This window comes from Manacus candei, unplaced genomic scaffold (assembly GCF_025592945.1).
Source record: "Manacus candei isolate 608988 ecotype Guabito, Panama unplaced genomic scaffold, ASM2559294v1 h1tg000008l, whole genome shotgun sequence".
Lineage (NCBI taxonomy): Eukaryota > Metazoa > Chordata > Aves > Passeriformes > Pipridae > Manacus > Manacus candei.
Window position 1 is genome coordinate 7,416,360 of NW_026138056.1, and position 24,187 is coordinate 7,440,546.

The following is a 24,187-nucleotide window of genomic DNA, read 5'->3' on the forward strand; positions in this document are numbered from 1 at the left end:
CTGGAGTCTGAACTCAGATATCAAATCATCATGCAGTGGAAAAAAACAGCAGAACCAAGAATTTGGTAACTACCAAAACACCCCAACTCCTCTCTGTAGCATTAACTAATTACAACCACAGAGATATCAAATAAGATTTACAGAGGGAGGTGAAGTGAGATCTCCAAAATCACATGGATGTTTTGCCACAGAAGAGGGTTAAAAATATAAGAGCTAGTTCATGACTTAAAGCAATGGCACACTTTGAGTAAAAGGACTACTAAATTTCCGTATGTCCTACAGAGCTTGGCTGAAGTTTCTATCTGACCTTTTTCAGCCCTGTACATATTCTTGGCTAGATAACCACTAAAAAGTAATTAATATTGCTATGCAAACATAGTAAATCATGTTTGGAAGCTCACATGCTCATGTCAAAGGAGTACAACTAAGCTGTTGTTGTGCCCTCTGTCACTGTAGGTTCACGCTCCTCTTCCCACACCTGGCTAGATAAGAGCCATGATCCATGACAGGAGGTGAAGATTCATCGGGCATTCATCCATCTTTTAATGATTGTATTAGATTTTTCAGTGTGCAGGCACTTTATGAATGTTGTGAAACTGTAATGCTATCCTTCCCATGAAGACATCAAATTACTTATCCATGCTTTTGATATAATGCATCTTGGCTGAACTGCTGCAACTCGCTCTCTCCCTGGAAGATTTCCAGTCAAAGGCTATATTTACGTCAGTTACAATTGATTCAAAATGCTTCCACAGGATCTTGAACAGGCTAACACATCTTCAGAGTTTAATCCAAACCAGATGATATATGGCTTTCCAGTAAAACAGGGGAATAATCACGCTTGTAGCTCTAGTTCTTTGGTTTGAGTTGGTATCTCTGCTGGCATTCAGCCACTGCTTGGACCAGCATATTTTTGGACTTTCAGGTGACTACAGATTACACTTCCAAAAGGGAAAAAGGAGGGCAGTCACCTAACCCCTATTTTCAGGAAAGACTAAAAGATTCACAAACCCTATGGACTTAACAGGGAGAGTAAATGCTCCTGCTCTCAAAGTCAGTTTTGACTTAGGCTTTTAAGTCACAGAAGCGCTTTTGAACATTTATCTTCAACTTAATTGTATACCAATTGAGTTGGAGTCTTTGTCCTTGGAGTTCTTTTTCTGTGGGCATTAAGCTTGCCTGGTTTTCTGGGACTTTGACCACCTAAATTCAAGTCTTATCTTTTAAATTTGGCTTTGACTAACACAGCTGTTATTTACTCTTGGTTGGCAGCAGTTTCTGCAAGCCTGTCATAAAGTCAGCCTATTTGTATTGTATTCTACCGTTAATCTCCTTTTCCTTTATGATATACATGGACAATATCCTAAGGGGAATATTACTGTACATTTGTATGGATTCATGCTCACATATAAATATATGTATGAATACACAACAAAGATAGGAACAAGGGGAAGGAGCATTTTAGTAATCTCCTAAAAGCTTTTGTGAAAAAGTCTAGATAACACATAAAAAGGAATGTTTGATACAACATGAAACAGGGGATTGACATCAATTGGTTGCTTAATGAAAGCATAATTCAAGATAAGAAATGGAACAGATTTTATTCAAAGAAGTTGGAATCATTTGGGTGCGAGAAAGATCTGTCAAAGTAAGAGGCTGCTATATCATTATGATAACTTACACACCACTCACCACCTAAAGTTTTTCAAAATAATGTATTTGAAGAGACTTTCTAGTAAGAAGTAATTAAAAGAGTTGAAGAAAATACAGTATTTCTTAGAGTTGCTAGGTTAATTTTCATTAGAATTTGATCATCATATTAAAACAGCATCAACACTGGAAAATTTGTGGCTATCTATACACATCTACACTTCTGTGCTGTGCAGAGACTTTCTGAATTAGGAATCATTTTGTAATTTTACTGCAAAGCCCTGCCTGAAAAAGCCCTAACATCTAAGTGTGAGCTGCCTTTTCATGGCAGGTACGTGATCATCTTCACCGGGAACAAACAGGAGAAAATCCAGTGATGGGAGATCCCTCAGAATCCTTCCATTCATATGAAAAAAGAGTCACAAAATCAGAAAAAGCAACTTGGACAATCATTTATGCCAGTAAGCCCTATCTGCCGTTCCGACAGAACACAGCTGGGACTTGTAATGACACTGTATTTACCAAAAAAACTACTGGTGCTAAGAGTACAACTCTCTAGAAGATTTCTTAGTAATCCCACTTATTTGATTATCTTTTCTAAACAAATCAATCAAGAATCTGGAGAGCAAAAGCCAAATCTCCAGGGATATTAGCTGCCTAGACTTCCTTTCAGTGAGACTTCATGTTTGACAAGGAAAGAAGAAAGTAGTTGCCCTTTCATCCTGATCGAAGTCAATTAAAATCTATTATGTACTTATAATTTGGCCCACGATCATCACTTTGTGCTGTTCTGCAGCATCTCATGTCATTTCAGACTTCCCTTTGATCCCCAGAATATAGGCCTCATGCTGCCCCTACAGAGGGAATATTAGGGTAAGAAATCCTTTGGAAGTTTTCCCCAAGGCAAGGAGTATTTTTTCAGCTGATGGTCATGACCTTGGCTCATAATATTTTGCTGCATGGGGACTTTGGAACCGGAAAGGTTGAGCTGGCCATTTCAGCATGTGCAAACTGTCACAGAGCAAGAACAGCTAAAAGAAACTCCTCGAACACTCCTGATGTTTACTCTGGAGGTACAGAGCTGTAAGCATCATGCCAGCCAGCCAGCAGGAGAGGAATCCCCTGGAATCCCTCTGCAGTGGATGAGAGCGCCTGTTTTGAGTGCTAGGTTGATGCTCTATTGTTTTCATTTATTTAGACTACATAAACATGCTTCCAGTTTCCTCAGAACTACGGGGTCAAGTCCTAGTTTTCAGCTCCCTTGAATTTCTCCAGTTTTCATTACTGGGGAAACAGTTTTAGCTGCTCTTCCTCACCAGTCCCTTGCTGCCTTGGATTTTTACCTAGTTACCAGTTATAAGCACTTTCAAATAAGTAGCCATTAGAAGGAGCCTGCACTACCTGCAAATCCCTGCCTGCAAAATGTACAGGACCAAGCCAGATTTGAAAGAAATTTGAAAAATGAGGATTAGGATAATGTATTTGTGAATGTAGAAGCCCTTTAGCTAATTTAGTCCTGTAATCTTGATGAATGCATCACTTAAATTGTCAGACCTGGCTTTCCTCCCATGGAGTAAATCCTAAGTTTCTCCTTTCCATACAGCTAGGTTTGTATAAAGCTCTACTTGTGCATGCTAGAGTCAGGCCATGACACTGAGCTGAAATACATGTAATTGCCACAAACACCTATATGAGAGCAGAAGGCAAAACTTGAAAAAGACAAATTTCTGACCCCAAATCAAATGAAAGGAAAAATGGGAAAAATTGTGAATAATCCAATTTGAAGTAAAGATTTTTCTCTCTCTGGAATATTATTTCAGAGGAACACATTTTTAAATAGAGTAATTGGTAAGAAAAACATTGCATTATAACAGAGTATAACTTCCCAGAAGCACACCTCATTAACAAAACCCTAAAAGGGCTGATGTTAATAGATTCTTGAGCCATATTTTCACACAGCTTTAGTCAATGCAAACCATGCATATGCCCATTCTGAAGTTGCCTATGTTTGCACTCTGTTCAGTTGTTTTTCTACAGTGGATCATTTTTTTTTTTGTTCCAGCTTTCCTGCCTGGTAAAGCTGGAAAATTCCACTAGTGATAACTTTGACAGCTTGCTCCCCCTCCTGTCCCTCATGTTTAAGGAAACAAGAGGGAGGGAACAAGGTCTGGAAGGCTGAGAAGTTACTGATTTAGTAAATTTTATGAAGTCTTACCTCGGAGCAGAATAGAGGCTTGATGTTATCCTTAAAGAAGCAGAGCTGAATACTTCTTAAACCCAAGTTCTTCATGCTTCTAGTGGCAGTCAGTCCCTCCTCAGCCTATGATCACCAAGTTGCATATTCTGGGAGTTATCTGACAGCCTGTGATAGGATATTCTGCCTCTAGTCATACAAGGGTTGCAGGAACAAAGAGTGGTGGAGCTTCTGGCCCTTCTGGGAAACTGACACTGCTCCATCACTATTTAAAGAGCAGATGCATTCAGGATAAATCCTCTTAGCATGTTTTCCTGTTTGTGTCAGAACTTAAACCTTTTATCCGTTTCCTAAGAGGAGAAATAAAAAAGTAATCAGCACTAAGCTGCGCTGTAATTCAGGAGAGTCCCTGTGGGGTGGCTCAGAAAAAGACAGAGCCAGTCTATGTGTTTTCTTCTAAAGAGAAATGAGACACTGCCAAGAGCATAAAGCAAAAAATCATAAATGGCCAGATACAAATTAATGAGGAGCTCTTTCTGCATGGAGATGGCTGCTCCACCCATAAGAGAAGCGTACTGTGCAACACCAGTGAGGAAGGAAAAGCGAGACAGGGTACAGCTGCTAAGAAATCAAGTGTTTATGGGGAAGCCTTTCTTACTTTTCTTACAGTGGGATGATCAGACGAATACTAAAAAAAGCATTCACCAGGTTTGTATGAACAGCGGCCCAGAACTGGGTTGTGGTCACAAGATCATAAAGCTGTGATATTCAGGGATGGTTTTGAGCTGCAGCTGGGGGATGAGAAAACACACTGTGCAAAAAGTCCACTATCAAAGGCAGTAAATGCTGTCAAAGGAGCCCTAAGAAATAAGTCTTGAGCATGGAAAACATATGAGATGGTCAAACTTTACTCCCTCCCGCAAACCTTTGTTTATGCATTGAAATGCTTAAATGGGTCTATTAAATTTACAGCATTCCTATCATCATTCCTCCAGCCTGAACTACAGGAGGAAAAGCTGACTTTCTGGTTATAAGCATTTTGACATCCTTCACTTCCTCCAAAGATGTGGCTAAAACCCTACAGCAGAATAGAGGGAAAAGAAAGCCTGTTATTTAACCAGAGAGAGAAAAAAAAAAAGACTGAAACAAAGGAGAGAGAAGGGAAAGGACTTCCTGAATCAGATACAGATTTCCTCAGGGGCAGAAAAGAGCAAAACCAGAAGTGGCTTGGTTTTACGGTTCATCTTGAAGTTAAATTTGCTCTGTGTTTTAAACAGGACTTAATGTTACCTTTCTTCTGGTGAACTTTTATGACTGCATAAATCCTTGAAAATTTTGAAAACTTCTGGTAATTTACCATTGTCTGTATGTCTGTTTAGAGACTGACAGGTCATGCTTTAAAGGACAAACTGCAGGAAAGAGTGAGCATGGCTCAGGAATTTGGAACTGTGGGGCTGTTCACGCTACAAATGTAAATATGCTAGTCCAATATCATCCCCACTAAATGCCTCTACAGTGTTACCTCCTACAAGCATTCAGAGGCAACCTCTAGGCCGAATAGCTTTGAGACTGCCTTCTCTGCTTCCTTCAAGGATGTCCTCTCCTTCTGTTTAGTGGTGATATACTGTCCCTGCTATTATTCTCCTTGAGCTATTGCTACATGAAGAAATGTAAGTTATTTTTTTACCTCATTCTAGGCTTTGTCAGAACAGCCATATAAATATAGTTTTTGGATTGCCTTTTCCCAAAGTTGCTCTCTGATGGAATTTATACAAGCCTCGATAACAGTGACTTAGTTTTTCCTAGAGATTAAGGTGACATTTGGTTGCATTGTGTAAATATGAATTTTTCAACCCATGTCTCTTGCAGCTCACTGCCTGTGTGGTAGAGAAAAATGCTGTTGCAGAGGGAGAGGAAGATGCAAAGATCGGCTCACTTGCAGCAATTCACAATGAATGTATCTTCCCTCTGGCTGCTGTCAGCAATTAAAACACTCCCTGTGTTTCAATAAATGCTGGATCCTCTCATTTAACATGAAGTGTTGAACCAAGATGTGTGAATTAGCATGCTGCTTGCTACAGGCTTCTGATTACAGCCCACAGAAAGAAAGTCACCTCCAAAGAGCAATTCAGCTCACCTACTGATGAGAGGTCTCTCTTGCTGTCCATAAAGTGAGGGACTCAACAAAGAGCTATAAGATGCTGGAAGTGGGTAAGCGCTCACTGGGCACTGGGTACATCTAAAATTAAGGGAAGTGTGACCTTCTACCTCCAGGTCCTTGTACTTTAACATATTTTACCTCCAACAATACAGTATTTTCTTTAACTACATTTTAAATAAGCCTTAGGTCAAAAGTCTTGCCATAAAACTGTGTAAATATGTTTAAACATCATTTTTTTAGCCTTCATTCTTTCAGGATCAGCACAGTGGTGAGCCTTAATCACATCTGTCCTACGAAAAATAAACAGTGGTGAACTCATATACACAGGTGTCCCTCCAAAGCCAGTGGGGATTTGCATGACACAGAGATCTGTCTGTCCTGGCATCTTTTATTCATATTTGAGTATTCTGTTTTATGGTTTGTACAAAAGTAACTCTGAACTAATTCCATATGTGGGAAATAATGATGAAATATTTCAGCCAATATACTAAATGTCATGCAATTGATAAATGGTTTCATGCTATTCTTTTTTTAATGTTAAATGCTATAATCAGTCACAAACAATTAGCTATGTAAATAACTGATTTTTTTTCAGGGCTTTGTCCAAACCAGTAATTGAACAAAGTCTTCATTTAAAGTTAATCTCAAACTAAGCCATTTTCTTTTCCTGTAGAAATTCAGAACAATAAACAATTTGATCTCAGAGATTTGTTTTACTTTTCTGTTGAAAGTTAAATCCACAGAAATTAGAAAGAAAACTGTTCATTTAGAAAATGTTGCAATGGAATGTTTCAGCTTTTTCTAATTTTCTCCTGTTTTTTTCCTTGACTCAAAACATGCTCTGTAGATTGTTCTGATCAACCCAAACTTTTTTTTTTCCCTTGAAAAAAAAATGTTCCCTTTCTATTTAGTCCCACTTCTGAATACAGTCTCCTGTTTTAACAGGTCACTGCTGCTGGGGAATAGCTTTAAGGACTTGTCTAACTGAGGTCATATGGCAGGCATGAAAATAAAACTATAAGAAAGGAACTGGAACAATTAGCACTGGAATAATTATTCCACAGAAATAAAACTGGCATGATCATAACTATGTGGTGGTTTCTTCTGAAACATGACTGCTATTTCCAGAGTCTCTATATATTGATCTATTCCAGCTGTAGTGAGCAAAAACCAGAGGCTCTTCTGCAAGCCGGATTTTACATTAACACTGGGATACATTTAGCACACATGCTCCAAATCTGGCTTGTTTTTCGTGGTATAAAAATGGCAACATCCTAAAGCCTAATAAGTGATTTATTTGAAAGCAACTATGTAGATAGGAAGAAAATAGTCACTCATGGCCAAGCAGTCCAGCTCCTCAGATGACATGGAAGATTAAACCTTCCCCTCAGAGATCTGAAGATCTGCTTCTTCTGTCTGGGCTTTGACAGAGGACCTGTGAAATGTCCCACCTACATCCATGATCGATTAAGATTTAATTGTGGTCTTAGCTCTGCCTGGGAGACCATTAATTTACAGAATACGGTTTTTCAAAAGAAAATACTTAACCTCAAGACCATTTAGACATAAAACCAGTCAGGCATGAGAAGAGGGTTTACAGAGCATGACAAAAGAAGGATTGCAAAATGCGCAGCAATGATCTATGAAAGCTGTGGAACAGAGAAATCCTTGCAATGCCTGCAGGAAGGGTTTTGTTTGGCAGCGCTCTTGTGCCTCCTTGTAGGAGCCCCACTGCAGACCGCTGAGCTGGGCTTCAGAAATACGCTGAGGCAGCACTCTTTATCTGCAGGAACGCTTGGTGTCGGCTGCGAAGGTCACCTTGACAAATGAACTTGCCTGGCGGGAAAAAACCCTCCTCCACTGGTAAATTAGCAGGAAGAGACTGAGCTTGTTTTCCAGTGCCCATTGCGACAGGGCCATATGTACACTGGAAACAGCATGTGGAGCTACGTGTGCTAGATTTGCGAGCGCAGAAGGTTTTCTCAGGTGGCTGTTTGATCTTTGGACAAACACTAATTGTTCTCTTAATTTTCAGTCAAATTGCCAAAGGTGACTTTTGGCAAGATTCGCCTATTAGACCCTCCAACAAAAGCATGTATCGCTTCTTGCGTTATATCATAGACAAGCTGCTAGTTTGTTATCCTAATCCCAAAGATTTACAGTACAATTCCCTAAGGAAGCCACTTAGTGTCCCTTAGAGTCATCATTTCTTTCAAAACTAAACCAAGAAGACCAAGAATAAAAAGATGGCAGTCTGAAAGAAGAATCACTGACAGAGGAGGACACGAATAACAAACACTATCAGTCACATGGCAAGAAGATGAAGAAAATAATTACTTGCTAATACTGCTGATGTATTTTCACCTGGAAAGAAGGACCTGAGCTGATTGTCTCTAATGCTACTTTCGCCAGGACCAATTTCTGGCTTTATCTCCTCTGCAACAACAGCCTGACAATAGAATCATAGAATAGTTTGTGTTGGAAGGGACCTTAAAGATCATCTAGTTCCAACTGCCAACCATGTTCCAACCCTCAACCATGAGTTCCAATCATGCTTACTCCCTGAACCAGGTGTTGCCCTGAAGAGGTTTTTCTAGGTATAGTTTGGATCACCCCTCGAAAGCAGTGAAATTCTGATCTTTAAAAGCAATCTTTTTTGCTGATCCTTCTCCATTTTTCTTTTTCTCATTCCAAACCATCTTTCAAACTTGACTTTCTGCAACTTCTTCTGCTTGATGCTGCTCCATGTCTTTGATGCACAGGGAAATGTTAGGGGCAGGGTTTCTGCAGTCTAAAATGATTGTCTGCCTCTCTACTCCAAAATAAGAATATTCATAACATATGATGTGGGCTGAAGGTTCAAAGATTATTATAAAGAGTATAGAAAACCCAGAATGCATGATATCAAGGCCTGAAGTATTACTGCAGCTTGAGCAAAAACAGAGGAACATTGTCTAAACCCAAACAAAGCCAAGCAATGGGTAAAAGCCCTGGCTTACTGATCGCCAAATGTAAGGCATTACCCTCCCTCCTCCCTTAGATGTTAACCAAGTACTTCTAAACTAACTGCAGCTAAACCACTGTAATGTATCAGAGATATTTTTATATTAACAGATGTTCTTCACAAATGTGACTTTTAAAGTAACTGCCAGATTCACATTTGGCCAGTAGCTTTTATTTTAAGAACTGGGGTGAGTTTCTGCTGTGTTTCTAGTGCTCTGTCGACCAATTCACTTCTCCTTAAAGGTGTGGTTTTAATTTGAACAAGAGACCTTACTACTTTCACTCATTAGGTAATGCTAATTTAATCAGCAATATTACTTGAGCGGGACTGTAAACCATGAAATGTGTTCCAGTAAAAGGACTTTAAAAAAGCCCTAACTAAACAGGCATTACATCTGAAAATTCTGTTGGACATAGACAAAGGAATAAAGAAATTTTTACTTTCTTTATGTAATGACTCTGAATATGCTCAATGCCTTACAAATGGCCCATCTCCAAAGTTCAGTCCTTTAAACAGAAACATAAGTCAAAGACATATCTAATTACCATGGATAACATAAATATTAGGTTAGTCTAAAATTTTGTTAATTATTTGACATGAAAGCAGAACTGGGCGTGGCAGTCAAGCAGAATTTGGGGTGCTTGTCTTGTACAATGCAGTGAAATAGAGGATAGGAGAAAACAAACTTCTATTAGCAAGTTTAAAAGAAGGAATCCATATTATCCACTCCACTGTGAATCATCACAGATATTTCTAGAAAAATAAAAATATAAGAAATTTGAAAATATTAACATGATGTTTAAAAAAAAAAAGCAGCAGCCTCCCTCTAAAAGTAAATGCAATGCTATTTACCATGCCACTGGGCATTAAGAGAGTGAGAGTAGTTGACACCACAGATCTCCCTTGCCTGACTTCAACCCAGAGACCTAGAGCCCACCATGCTCAGCACTTGGCCTGCCCAGAGCAGCCAAAATCTTGTCCATGCCACCCAAGGAACCAAGACCATCACTTGTGGTGTTTTGCCTTTCTTGTGCAGGTCTGAATGGCTGAAGGTAGTGGAGACACAGGCTTGCCAAGGCACTTGCATCCGCTTGGAAAATGTACCTACTCCTTGTCAAATGCAGATGCCTTCAGAAGCCTGAATGAGGTTCCTGCTTGCTTTCAAGATCAAGGCTTTTCTCAAGATTTAGAAATCTCTGTCTGCAACAGCACTATCCGAGCAAGATATACCCAGACTCATTGTTTTCATGAGCAGAGAGATACAGAGGAGCACTTCTTCAGGGCCAGCTGTCACCTGCTGTTTCCATACAGCTTTTCTTTCCCAGTTCTCACACTTGATCAAACCCAGCTGGGAGGCCCGAGGAGGACACCAGCCATGTGACAATGTCGAAGATTTCATGTAGTCCTGCAAGATCTGGCAGTCATTTCCTTTTGCAACACTGTCTCCTGCATCAAAGCTCTTCAGCTCCTTGTTGTTTGTGTAGCAGCTGGTACTGACCCCACACCAGTGGTTTTACTGGCAGAGCCTTTTTGGTATTGGCAAGACGGAATAAAATTGCTGATTATGACTACCAGAAAGTTCTGGATCAAAGTAAGGGAAAATTCAAGATATTTGATAAAAGATGGTGTTTCAAAAAGGCTTTCCTGGCAACACAGCCAAAACTACACTAACAGCCTTGTTTGCCAGCTGTTGCAACCACAGGCAGTGCTCTTCAGATGGTCTGATGGACAAGTGTTTCACATGACCCCGTTAAGAGCTGAGAGGGTAACTTATGTGTTACAGGACATGAGTTATTAACTTAGTGGTGGGTTATGGCCAACAGGTTCTAAAGGGAAAGCAGTGAAATCTGACGATGTCACCCACACAGGACACATACAAGAGCTATCTGATGAAGATGCCCCTTACTCCTCTGCCCCACCAACATCTAGTTGGGGGTTTGAGTACAAAAGACCTGCTAAGAAGTTCCCTGGGACCATTTCTTGGTAGGGTTGTGGTGCTGTGTCTAGTATTCTGGACCATTCCAGCATACAGCAAGGTCTGTTTATAGTACTCATGAAATTTCAGTCACCTGTGCTTACTGCATTTGTTTCTGTGTGTTGTGAAAATGTTTGTTGTTATTATTTTTTATTATTATTGTGATTATTATTATTACTATGCACTGAGGTGTGAGTCAGAAGCAGAAGTTTCCTGGTTGCTGTGCTTTGTACCACCTACATTGAAAATTACTGTTTACCATCAAGACTCTGCAGTCCACCTGTGCCCATGCAGAGTACTGTGCTCCCTATCCATGTCCTGATTGTAGTTTAGGCAGAAAATGTCATTTTATACCCCTAAGATAGCTACATTTTCAGAGATGGGATCGCTTCTTTCTCACTACATAAACTCAGAAAGTTAGGGATATAGGAAAAGCGTTGCAATAACAACAAAAAGCCAGAGTCTTTCCCATATTCAATTACATGGCAATTTTAAAGCTGCTGTCTTGGGGCCTATGAGGCATAGTACTCTGCTCCAGTGAAGAATGATTTCTAGACTCAGAGGATATGAACATATGTGGGGATATACAAGGCCATAATCTAATCAATGATCCAGGACTATACTTTGTCTTTTTCAGGCCCTAGGCCAATTTCATAACCGAGGAAAAGAGGTTAATATTTCCTTTATCTTTGTTTTTCTTTCTGGCTGGCTGTTTAGAGAATATAGCAGCTATTTGAAGACAGCTGGAGGTTTGCAGTGCTGGTAAAAATTTGTTGTGGGGGAAATGGAAAATCAGCAGGGTGTAGGTGAACAGGAATGGTATTCCTGGAGAGTGTTGTTTTCCACATGGCTAAAATGCTGGGTGCCTGCACTTTGGCACCACAGCTGATGCATTGCACCACGCTGAGCACGTGCACACCCACCCACCCCCACCCTACTCCCTATGGATGCACAAATGCACATGGAGCACAGGAGAGACCATAACACAGTATGTCTGTACACCTTGAGGATTTTTAAAGCATTAATGATCAGCTGATAGGGGAATTACGCAGCCTGACCCTGAAACTAAAACCTTGAGCAGATTTGCCATGACTCTGCTTGCTTCACCATCCCTTTCTGACTACAGTCTTCAGACTGGTTACAGATCTGGCTATGAATTTTGAAAATTTGCTTAGGAATTGTAATTTACAGCAGCTCTTTGCAGAGATTCACTGTTATAGGAAAGAGATGGAAGTTGAGTGCACGGAGGTTGCACATCATGTTGACAGCCACGTTTAGAGCTATCGACTTGAAATATTTCATGTAGTGTATGCTGTCAGACACATCATGAATCCTGGTTTACTAGGGATTTCTTTGATTTGATTTAACAGCTTATTGCCCCTTTGGAACATATGCTGACTCTGCCTGAGAATTTATTACACACCCTCCCTTCTGCCCTATAGCTGAAGTTTTTCTTTTTCACAGGTTGAGCAAAAGGAGTTTTGAATAACTCTAAGTAGAACAGCAGCTCAAGCAAAAATATTGTCCCCTGGAGTTTCCTCAGAGGCCAGTGGTCTCTCCTGGAGTTTCTACAGTGGGGAACCAGTGGCCTAATCCCGCTTGGCACTGACTATTCAGAATAAAAAATATGGCGGTTGGAGTGGAGAAGGAAAAACCTCAGAAGTGCCAGGGCTCAGAGCTGGAAAGAGTTTTTTCTACAAACCTGAAAAATTAAGCAAGATCTGGTTCCTTTGAGGTGCTCAGCACGTTGGCCACAATCCAGTAAAGCACTTAAATATTAAGTGTGCTCTGGAGAGTGCCCTAGGAAATAGTCTAAGCACTAAGTACCCAGCAGGATCAAGCTCCAAATAGGGACCAGACATAAAACAGATGGCATTATGCTAGCTTTGCCATATTAATAAGCTATTTGGTTTGCATTTTCATCTCTGTCCTTTTCCCCTCTTGCTTGCTTTGCCTTTTCTATAAAACAATCCATGTGTACCAGGAGAGGACGGCAACGTACTGAAAGTGCGCCTTATCACCTTTTCACAAGTACAGAGTTAAAACAAGAGATGGGAAAGCTGTTGCTTGATTTTAACTTAAATCAGCAGTGCTTGGACAAGAACCATCAGGAGTTTGGAGCTGCTGAAAGAAGGAAAATGCTGACTGTCCTCTAATGAGCTCTCCAAACGTGCCTGCGTCAGAGGTTATTGCAATGCCTTGGAATTTTTTTGGGGATTGTGGCAAGTGGGATGTCTGAGCGGTAACAATGGAAGACAGCTCTCTGCCTGTTTATAAACTGGGTTCAAACTGAACTAGAGTAGTGCTCAGCACTCATGCATCCACTGAGGTCACCTGCCAGAAGGCAATGGGAAGAAAATCGAACTCTATTTGCTGCTTTGTTTTTTTTTAAACAAGCTCCTACCTTTCCACTTTTTCATTTCCAGTACTATTACAACTATCTCCAGAACTTCCTCAGACCTGTGATTTGTGCAGATGCCAGCTTTTACATGGATGTTTTTGAAACTGAGTGCTGGTTGACTGGAAGCTATTCTACTTGGAGACACTTTCCTACACAAAGCCGAGGTGGGACACGCGCCTCAACCTCTGCACTGCTGGCACTGCTGACTCTCAAGACAGAGCAGTCTGGGCTCAAGTCCAAGCCTCAGAGCCTGGATTAGGGCAAGCCAGCTGGCTGCCAGGCAGGTTAGGGGTACTTCTGTGCAGGCTGCAGCCATCATTTTGTTGGAGCTGTGCATGCATGTGGGTTGTGCAGTGAGACTTAAGAGGAAATTTCTGTGATCATTTTAACATTCAGGCAACTGAAAAAGGAGCTGACAGAGGCGCCAGGCCTTTGCTTCCATGAAAGCATTAATCTTCCCCTGGTCTTGGAGAGAAATTTTAAATGAACTTAACATATGTTCTCAAAGAGCTTTCCTTCTCAAAGTTATTTGTGCTGTGGGTCCTGCACTGATAAATGATAATCCCAATGAATTGGTCAATGTAAATGAAACTTCACTTCATTATAACTTTAGTGAGGATGCTTGATGCTGTGTTGTTATTTAAGAAGCTGACAGATGACTACCATGGACTAGAACTTTTAGGAAACATGAATTTTCCCGTGACAGAAGTTGGTGGTGGAAACAGGAGGAAGGACTAATGCCCCTTTATTTTATATCTATGTATCACCCAAGAAAATTTCTTTCTTAGGTGTAGTTATGGAGTTCTGTTGGTCCAGGGAAAGGAGCTTCAGATGAATATAATTTTAAGAATTAAGAAAAATAATATTATTGCTACTGCTGGAAAAGTTCCTGGTTGACAACTGTCATGTTAAAGTTTAGTCCACGGCAAATGCAGCATAGTTCAGAGTAATTCTGCCATGAAAGAAGTAAAAGCCTAGTTATTTTTTATTTGCCACATGCTAAGAGCAGGTTCCCGAACAGTTATAAAAGTTCATAGCGCAAGTGGCGGCTTATTTTTTCATTGTAACTTGCTTGTGATTCTGAGTCCTCATAGTCTAGGAGGGAAAGAAAGTAGTTTGGAGATAGATGACTACCAGAAAAGCACCTGTGAGCCTGGTTGGAATTCGACAATAACTTTTGATCAAAGAAGGAACAAACTGAAACTAAGCCATTTTGCATTTGTGAACTGCCCAGTCCTCTAAAGTTTCCTCCAGAAAATGCTCACATAGGTGCAGTTTTCACAGCTTCAGGCAGTACAGGAGTCTATGGCCAGGTATTTTGTTTGGTTTCCCTACACTTTCTGTCCATACATTCACCACAGAACTACATCTGCGAAAACTGTCAGGGATAGTTTTTTGGCTTCAATGTAACACTGAGGCAATGATCCGAGCTGGGAAATGGATCAGGAGTGCCTCAGAGCACCCTCTGGCACATCCTGCAGTCAAGCTTAGAAGTTGTCTGAGTTTGTTCTTCATGAGCAACTGGACAACGCAATTAATTCCCCCAGGTGTCTATCTATGACAAATTTTTGTCAAAAAATTTTGTATACAGAACATTTCTATTTGAAACAGAATATTAATAATAATGTGTGAATCAGGCCCAGCAAACACTGGAGGAAACACAGGGCAAGTGCTATTAAGAATAAGTTTATGCTTAAGTTTGCGTCCAATGAAAATTAGACAACTACAGCAACTCAGAGAAGCCATAGAGCTGCTCTTATTTGTCTTGTCATTAGGGCTAAACCAGCCTGTACATCAAAAAGTGTTCGAAGTACTTAGAAATACAGTAATCCATAAAACTTTCTATGGTACAGACAGTACCAGTGTATAAGTCAAGACTTTCTACTCAAGATATTATCTGATTGCTTTTTTCATGCAAAATAAACTAATTGCATTTCTGTGAGGCAAACACTGGATCGTAGCATGAGGTCACAGCTAACCAAGAACCTACTCTCTTATCGTAAATACCCGAGGAAGCAGGACTTTCCTATTTACACATTGTATAGGATAGCAGTCAAAACTCAAATACAGTGCAGTAAATCATGTAGTAAGGCATTTCAAGGGTTGCATCACAGAAATGTACAGACCTGACCTTTCAAAAAACTTCTATCATATCTGGTATAAACATGTATTTTCTGCCTTCGGGGAAACGCCTAGTGACATCAGTCTGTTTCAATTACTTGTTTAGTTCTGAGTAGCAATTTCAACAATCCCTATTCAATATTCTAGTCACCAACTTTCTTTTCCACATAATCCAATCAGAGAACTTTTCAACAGCTTTGATTTCAACAAGTGCATGATTAAACCAGTAATTTAAATAAAGCACCACATCAAAACAAAACACTGAATTCAAGAATAAGCTTCAGCCAAAGAATTTTGTATGATCTTTCATCTACTTTCATCATGGTTTCAGTCTGTCTGTCACTTTACTACTTAGTAATGGAAAAGTGTATCTACTCAGCAAGATCTCTTGCAATGCTGTCAAACATTTCTCATTTTCAAAGAACGACTAGCTAAGTTTTTGTTGACAACAAGGTAAATGCAAAAAAACTCATCTGCGCAGCAAAGGCATTTACATGAAAGCATGACTGTCGTTAAAGCAGATCTTAGGTACAGTTTCTTTTCTACTTATGTACTTCTAATTTCCTTAACTAATTGCCACTTTATCCTTAAATTTTGAGTTTTCTTCTGAATTCCTTTAGGTTCCTTTGATGATTGGAAGTTTTATTGGTTAGGGTTCTGATTTGTGCTGTACTAGTTAATTTTATCTTTACATAAACTACGCATTCTGAAAATACAGATAGGATGATATAAATCTCCACCAATCTTCTTATCTCAGGCACCTAAAATTATATCTATATATATTTATATTCATTTGAATTGATGTCTATAATCAGACTCAATTCAATGATTCATCTCTAGAAGGTGCAACATCAACTACAAAGACCAAAATACCTTCCCCATTCTTAACATTCATAGGACTTATTCCAAAACCACAGAAGACCAACTCATCAAAAGTCAAAACTAATACCAAAAGCACAAATAATGTCATCAGTAGAGGAAAAAAAATCCCACAACTTGATACTTACAGAATTCCTTAAAATCTATCTGTTTCTTTCCAGCTGCCGGCCAGAGGATTGCTGTGCATGAGGCAGAGACACAAACAGTACATCCTTTGTTACCTGTTCACAAGGCTATTTGAAGTCTGCTAAAGAGCAAACTTCAGAGCAGATAAATAATTACAGAATAAGATGAAGGAAAAGCACATACATGATTTTGACTCAGCTCTTTTGCTTTCTGCACAGCAATTCTTATGAAGATTGCAAGGCAGAATAGTTTTTTGCTGTTAGTATTGCTCATTTGGAGTTTTTATAGCTGTGTGGAGATCTGCTTCATTGTATTTGATTTCAGCTAATCAAGCATACAAATGACCAGGAATGCAGACACATAGCACCGTAAAAAACACAGAAGGAAGTTTTTTCAAACAAAATCCCTTTATTTTGCAGTGGTTCCAGTGATGCAATCAGAATAGGAAGGAAAGTCTGTGTTGCTTCATTGTTTTGTTTGGATTTTGGGGTCCAGTGCTAACTTGTGATAATATTTCCATTCGTAAGTATATTTCTCTGAGGGCAATCCAAAAAAGTGACTGTGATGAATCTAAAGGGAAAAATATCTCATTGAACTTGCTAAATTTTTCCATCATGAGTGACTGTTACAGAATTGCCCCACTCAATTATCTTTCCTGTGTAGTTCAGTAGCTTTTGGCTAAGTTTATTGTTTTTTATCAAAGTCCAGTAAATTCACAAAGTGGATTCAACAGAAGTGTAATTACAGAGAAATTCAATAACTGATTCATATCCACATGGAATTTAAGAGTTTCTAAACAAGACAATGGAGTGAATAGGATAAATGACCAAAAAGAAGTGCTGCAACATGTATCAAAGGTACAGTTGGTTGCAGAGTACTGACACAGGACCTCCAGATCTTTAGAGGCAAGCCCAAAGCCTACTGTCACTAGGAGGAGTTTTAATCTGACCTTAATTGTGGTGAGATGTCAATTACCCCAAAGATTCAACTCTGTAGCCTCCACAGTTCACCCGTTAAACCAAACACATCCTCTCTATAGATGTGACTTATCTGATTGGCCCATCACACCCTGTAACTCTAAACAGGATTTTCCAGGTGTCATGTACAGAGCACTGCATTGTCCCTCTGGCTTTAGGTAGCATGGTTTAAGTGTGAGAAAGGGCAACGGTGGCAGAAATGTTAGCTTAAGCAAACACGATTTCTCATTATGTCTCCGATACCTAAAATGCAGCAGTTTTGCAAAATGAGCAAACTCTTTTCATCAAATGTAAAATTGATATTAAAGATTAAGAGGTTTCCTCCCCTTCTGTAAGAATATGTCACTGCCCTCACTGTACATAGTATGTGTTGTTCATTGTTTATCCCTGAGACCTACTCACTCGTTCAAGTGATCTTCAGAGGATGATAAATTTGGTCTGCTACAACCACATTATAGGGCATTACTCACTTTATAAGTAGTTAGAAATGACAGAAAAGTGGTATTAAGTTTTTAACTAAATATAGATCATAGAAAAGTATAGAAAAATAAATACTGAGCTTATTATCATCAGCTATACCAATTGCTTAAGTATACTGATATCAGTCAATGTTTTAAGATGCCGTGAGGATGGCCAAAGCCATAAATGTGTGTTTTGTCTAAAGATATCAGAAATACTCTTCTCACTTTATTTTCTATTATTTTATTGTCTGTTTCTGGTACCTGGTGCAAATTTCTGTACTTAATTTCAAAGATGAATGCTGTACTAAGTTTAAATTTATTCAAAGTCTTCAAAGTTTGCCTATTAAATGTTATCACTACTGCTATGTCCAGTGAATTCATGGGATGGGCCCATCTGTGGGCTTTAGGGTAGCCCCACAGACGTGTACCATGTCAGTGTTTGGGTCACTCCTGTTGTTCCACAGCCTGAGATCCCCTTTGGTTTGGATAAATACAAAATCTATGTCAGAGATGGAAACTCATCACCAATAGACTCAAAGGAGGTAACTTTATCTAGCTGTCCACTCCACTGATATAATTAGGAATGCACTTTGTCAGCCTTTGAGGGTTTAACTACAGCTGGCTGGATTCAAGGCAGTCTCAGAAACCAATCTGTTCTTAGTAACACCATCTCCTTCACAAAATTACAGACATACTTTCAGCAGATATACCCAGCTGACTGTTGAATGATGTTTTTCCACCCACTTTTGCAGTGGTCAATGTTTTTTTCAGTGTAACTGAAGCTCTGGATCAATGCCATGACATGATTCAGAAACCAAAGGCTGAACTGACAGCTCAAGAATAAAGGTTATAAACCTTATTTACAGTGTTTGAGTGTGGCTCAATTCAGCCTCTGAACATAATCATATTTCTGATCCAGCTGATGAAATTTAATTAGAAAAGAGATTCTAACGGACATTCAGATGCTAACTGGCCTAACTATTGTTTAAGAAACAGAAGATATTTTAAGCTCACTTCTCGTGGAAAATCAAAACTCTACTCTTCAGATGGATTAGCTAAGCTAGAGGGAAAAAAATCTAACCTAATAAAAATTTAAAATGTTCTTTGAATTTATTCATCAGAACTAGATCTGGATCCCTGCTGTACCCTTAATTATTCTACTGTAGTCTGCAGGCATTCAGATGATGAATACTTTCATACTGTTGTCAGTAAGCTTTTCTAAGTGAATATCATAAGCACCACACCTTTTTCATGGGCTTTGCTCTGGTAGGAATCTGATTTACACAAATGAACAAGATATTTTACTATGGTTCAGGTAACTTGGGTGAAGCTTCCCCTTCAGGCTGCAAAGTATTTGAGAAAAGCGCAGTGTAACTTTATACCTGTTTACACCTCTAGACTTGAAAATACCCAGCCTAACCTATTAATCAGCAGAGTGGCCTGCTCAGAAAAACACACACCCTTTTTTTTTTTTTACCTTATCAGTCCTGAAGCATTAGTCCAAACACTTCGAATTCCAGCCTTCAAGTTTTCACCTCCAGTCATGTCAGTGGGCTGGACTCAGGCTCCCTGGGGCCAGAAGTCCTATAGTTGTGGTAGTGCATCACTGTGACTGCTTGGTGGCTTGGGCAAAATTCTGTGCTAATGCAGCTGTACAGCTCCTGGACACAGGCAGAGGGAGGTCAGATTTTCTTGCAGCCACCCTATAAAAGTATATTCTGAATTTCTGTGTGCAATCATTATGTTGTAATTGTGAAATTCACTAAAGCCACAAATTAACTCTCTTGCTGTTAAAACCATATGATGTCAGACTGAACCTTTTTTGGTTTTATTTTTTTCTCATTGCTTTATTTGGTTCCTTTTTGCCTGTAATGCAGATTTTCAGTAGGTATCAGAATACAGACATCACAGTTGGGCCTTAAATACCAACAGCAAATAAATTCCAGTGTCCTGTGTTTGAGAGCAACAAAAAAAAAAGACTGTGAAATAAAAAAGCAATACACACCTTTATTGCTTCATTAAGTCTCCATGTAAGTAGAAGAAGGTTAACTCTGAAAATTATAACGTACTATATCTTTTACAATTCTTGATAGCACTAATGTTGTTAATTATTGACAATCTCATTATCCACATGGATATCATACCCCATGTTTGAATGTGGAAAGAGAAAATGAGTCTCCAAGGACATCCTGTGACAGTAACTCCACGTACAAATGAGCGATTACGTGAAACTAGTGACTCATTGTTGCATGGCATGTACTGTAATTAATTACAGATTTACTTGTGTTCACTGTAGACTGAAGCAAGCTGGTTTGGTTTGCACAGTCTTACTGCATTGCTGAGTATGGTGCAGTTAACTTCAGGCCTCGCTTAGCAAAATCTTATAAAACAAATTCAGTAGTTAAAAAAAGCTGTAAGAGCTGGAGTCCACTAATGATGAAATGCATTTTGGCCACACAACAAAGATGCAGAAACAAGGTACCTCCCAAAAATCTGTGGTGTGCTTCCTAAATACAGAACATGGAGGTCTTATACAATGAAGAAGGTTTTTCAAAAAGTGGTGCAGTAGGTTCCCTTGTTTATTTATTTCTAATTGCTACTCTCTGTCACAAGCAAGAGATGGTTTGAACAAATATACTTGAAGAAACTTCCAGTTAATATTTGACTTGTGGGATAAGTAATTCTAATGTTTGCAGTATACTCTGTGAATTGTCAATGACACGTGGGTAACCTTAAGTTTCATCCTCCATCTATGGACCTGCATGTATTGTACACGCACACATAAATTAGAATAAATGAGTATTTTCAGAAACTTCCAGTAATGTTATCCTTACATTCTTGTGGTTTAGTAGCTTTTGCTAATTGAAAGAAAGAAGAAGGGAAAAAAGCAAGCAAGCAAGACAGCATCAAAGGATTGTAGCAGATCACTGGAGCTTATGGTGAAATGCGTCCTCTGAGTGAAAGATGTAAGAAGGACCCTATACAAAGTGGACACAATTGTTTCAGCAGACAACAAAAGATTCCCACTTATTCCAAAGACCCCTCTCCTGTGCTTGGCTAGCTGTCCCAGCTTCCTTCTGCCAACCCTCTCTCCAAAAGTGAGCACTTCTAATATGAAATCCTGTTTCAGCTTGAGTACAAAGGCTTCCCTTGTCTCTGTTCATCAGGATAAACTCACTGTTTCCTTTCATTTCCTTGCACATGCACGATATGGGCACCATCTGGCCTAGAAATGGTCAAGGACATCCAAGCTTGAAAAAAACATCTTCAGAGAATGCCCTAGGCTCCCCTGCTCCATGTTGCACCTGTAACTACATTAAAGATTTTATAATCATCTCTGATAAATCCAGACAAATATCTACAACTCAAGTTTTCAAAATATTTGAGGAACGGAGAGAAGTATTACAAAAGGAAGGCAGGCCTAGTCACCGTTATGTTTTAATTATCTAAGACTTCATACTGGTGTCCTATTCTGCAAGAATACCATTAAAGAGGAAGTCAGCCTGAGCTGAGAGAAGAGTTAGCATAATCAGATCACGCCCTGTAAGCAAAGTTATTGACAAAAAGATGTGAGTTCTGATGTGATTCCATTTCCACTGAATTCAGAGGTAAAACCTTCATTACTAGACCTCAGTGTCCTTTAATTCAGTTCATGTGTATAAACAAGGCTCATAACCCACTCGATGTTTCACTGCAAGACTTATAATTGACCTTTTATTAGACTAGAATAGAAAAAAAGACAGAGCACTTCATATTAGATTGATACAACTATCCAGTTCTTGCTCTTCTAGTAATGCTAACCTTAAAAAGGATTTGTCATTTTCACCTTTAAATTCCTTCTTGACCAATAGGTATGATCATCACCAGGCTGGGAAATAAGCTTGAACGATATTTGTTCTGAGCTTTTATTAGCCAGAGAAAGAGATGGTGAGGATGCTCTCTGGTGCCATACCTAGAGTTTGCATTGACTACCCTAGAGTCTGGGTAACTGCAGACTCTATGATGCCTGCAGGGTTGTAGTTAGCTAGGAACATCCTACTCCGTGAGGCCTTTATAAATTTATTATTCCCTGCCCAAATCTGACTATGGGGAAGCTAGTATTTTTTTGATTAACTGTGGTGAAATATGAGGACTTACAGCTCTATAGCTTCTCCACCTTTGGTAGCAAATTCTGAGAGTGACCCAATGTCTAATGTCCTGACGTTTCACTCAGGTGTTTAAAACACAGTTCCCTGACTTGCCTCTTGCTCTACTTGTCTTTCATCTGGTAAATGATGTAAACCAAGCTGGATTTCTACATCTGATACAGGTTTTCCACATATACTACCCTTTGTCTCTCTCTGGTAGGGCTCTTCTACCCTTCACAAAAAGACTTATGGTCATTATTTTGCTTATTATTTGCTCAGAGCACCTTCTGCACAACAAGATGCTATAAAAGGCTTGTATAGTCCTCAGATGGAAATTAAACAACAGCAATACTTAGTAACAGATTTCTGTCTCTATTTTGTTGAGCCTTCTTCTGCATAAACGTCCAACATACGTCCATCCTAAACTAGATGATTTTACAAATCTGAAAATCCCACAGATTTAGAATAGTGAGTATTACACATAGCATCCTAAATAAGAAAACATAACTGTCTTTAAACGAACAAGCTGATAATAGGCTCCTTGCTCCTGTGTTTGTTCCACTCTCCTCAAAGACTATGACAGTGTCTAGAAAGTTAGGATGCAGGCAGAGGAAAAAATGAATTACAGAGATGAGGGAGCCCTCACAGATCATCAATCTTTTCCTTGCATTAATTACAAGGGATGCCAGCTCAAGCACTTCTGCTGATTTCTGCTGAAATAGTCCTTTAGGGTAATAGGGCACTTTTTCAAACAAACTGTTTTTTAAACCATTTCATGTTTTGACTTCAAAATCACCAATTAAATGCCATTCCAAAACCCATGTGTCTGATGGGATTGAGGCCCAACTGTAAATTCTTTTCTGACTCCAGCTCCTTTTATTTGCACTAAAGGAGAATCAGGTCACATACCTGTGAATGTGGTCCTTCTTCTCTTCTCCTTTACTCCCCTCTTCCCAACCCCTCACATCCTTTTTTTGTCTCTCTCTTCTGAGTCCCTGGCACATACAACAGGACTTGGAAAACCCAGATGGAGTGAGTCAGTTTCAACCAAGACAGAAAGTAGTAGTAGTAGTAGTAGTATGGCCAGTCTTCGCGAACGAAGATTTGGGAAAGGTCATTACCCTTCAAGCCTGCGCAGTGCATTTTTTTTAGGTGAGACACAGTGTGCACTGAACTGAGCCCACCCTTTAATCCTGAGGTTCAACTGCCAGGGTCGAGCGAAGCTCGGACAGTGGCAGTGAAGTCCTCAGGATGTAGGTTTGTTTAGAGTGACCTTCTCTTAGATGGATGGCCTTACAGGGTTGACGAGCTCCATCTGCCCGGAGGGGTTCCCTGACTGGGAATCGAACCCGGGCCGCGGCGGTGAGAGCGCCACATCCTAACCACTAGACCACCAGGGGGCCCCCAAGACAGAAAGTAGGAAGGAGGAAAAGGGTCCAAAATGCTGGGTAGGACGCCTGGCTTCAGTCACCACCCTGGGATGTGAACCTGGGCACTTTTCCTGGGTTTCCCTCCTGTGCTGTTTTAATGCACCCACCATGGTGGCACCTGATAGCCACACAGAGCATGGTCCTGCCCTTAAGGAGGATGTGTTACCAGCTGGGTTTACTCTGCTCGGCCAGCTGGAGCAAAGCACCAAAGCAGGCCAAGTGGCTGCTGTACTGTGGCTAGCCAAAATCCAGGATGTTAGCTTGATTGTTTACTGTGGATACTCTGCACTATTTCAGGATCCGATTCTATATTTATACAGTACTAACCAGATGCTTTTCAGATACTGTTCTAGACTTTTACTATTACTCCATAGCTGGGTCTTCCAGTTGCCACCACTGCACATTTTCTGCACTTTTGCACTGAATTATTCTGATATCCCATGCAAAAATAACACTAAGGTTCTTGATTCCTGATAGTTTGTTATGCCAGTGTTGTCAGACTGCCAGATGCAATCTGAATGTGTCTCTGTAGGGCACGCAGGGCTCTCAGGTCCTACCCTTTCTTGCAGGCAACTCCAACCCTCCTGTAATCAGAGATAAGTGACTTAGTTAAAAATGAATGGGGCAGCTGGCTAAATGCTCAGCCAAACAAAATGATCAAAGAGACAGGGCCAGATGTTT

The 24,187-nt window shown here is 39.8% G+C and overlaps 1 protein-coding gene across 2 annotated transcripts in view; it reads right to left on the reverse strand.

Annotated features, from left to right (window-relative positions):
• Positions 1 to 24,187, reverse strand: part of ARHGAP28 (Rho GTPase activating protein 28) — a 76,802-nt gene that overhangs the window by 46,939 nt on the left and 5,676 nt on the right. Inside the window, exon 1 of one of the 2 annotated variants that reach the window (XM_051773465.1) lies at positions 3,866 to 7,959. The exons of the other annotated variant lie outside the window; for it this stretch is intronic. The gene's annotated coding sequence lies outside the window, so the exon portion shown is untranslated. Of the gene's footprint in view, positions 1 to 3,865; positions 7,960 to 24,187 lie in introns of those variants that run through there. 2 annotated transcript variants of the gene reach the window in all.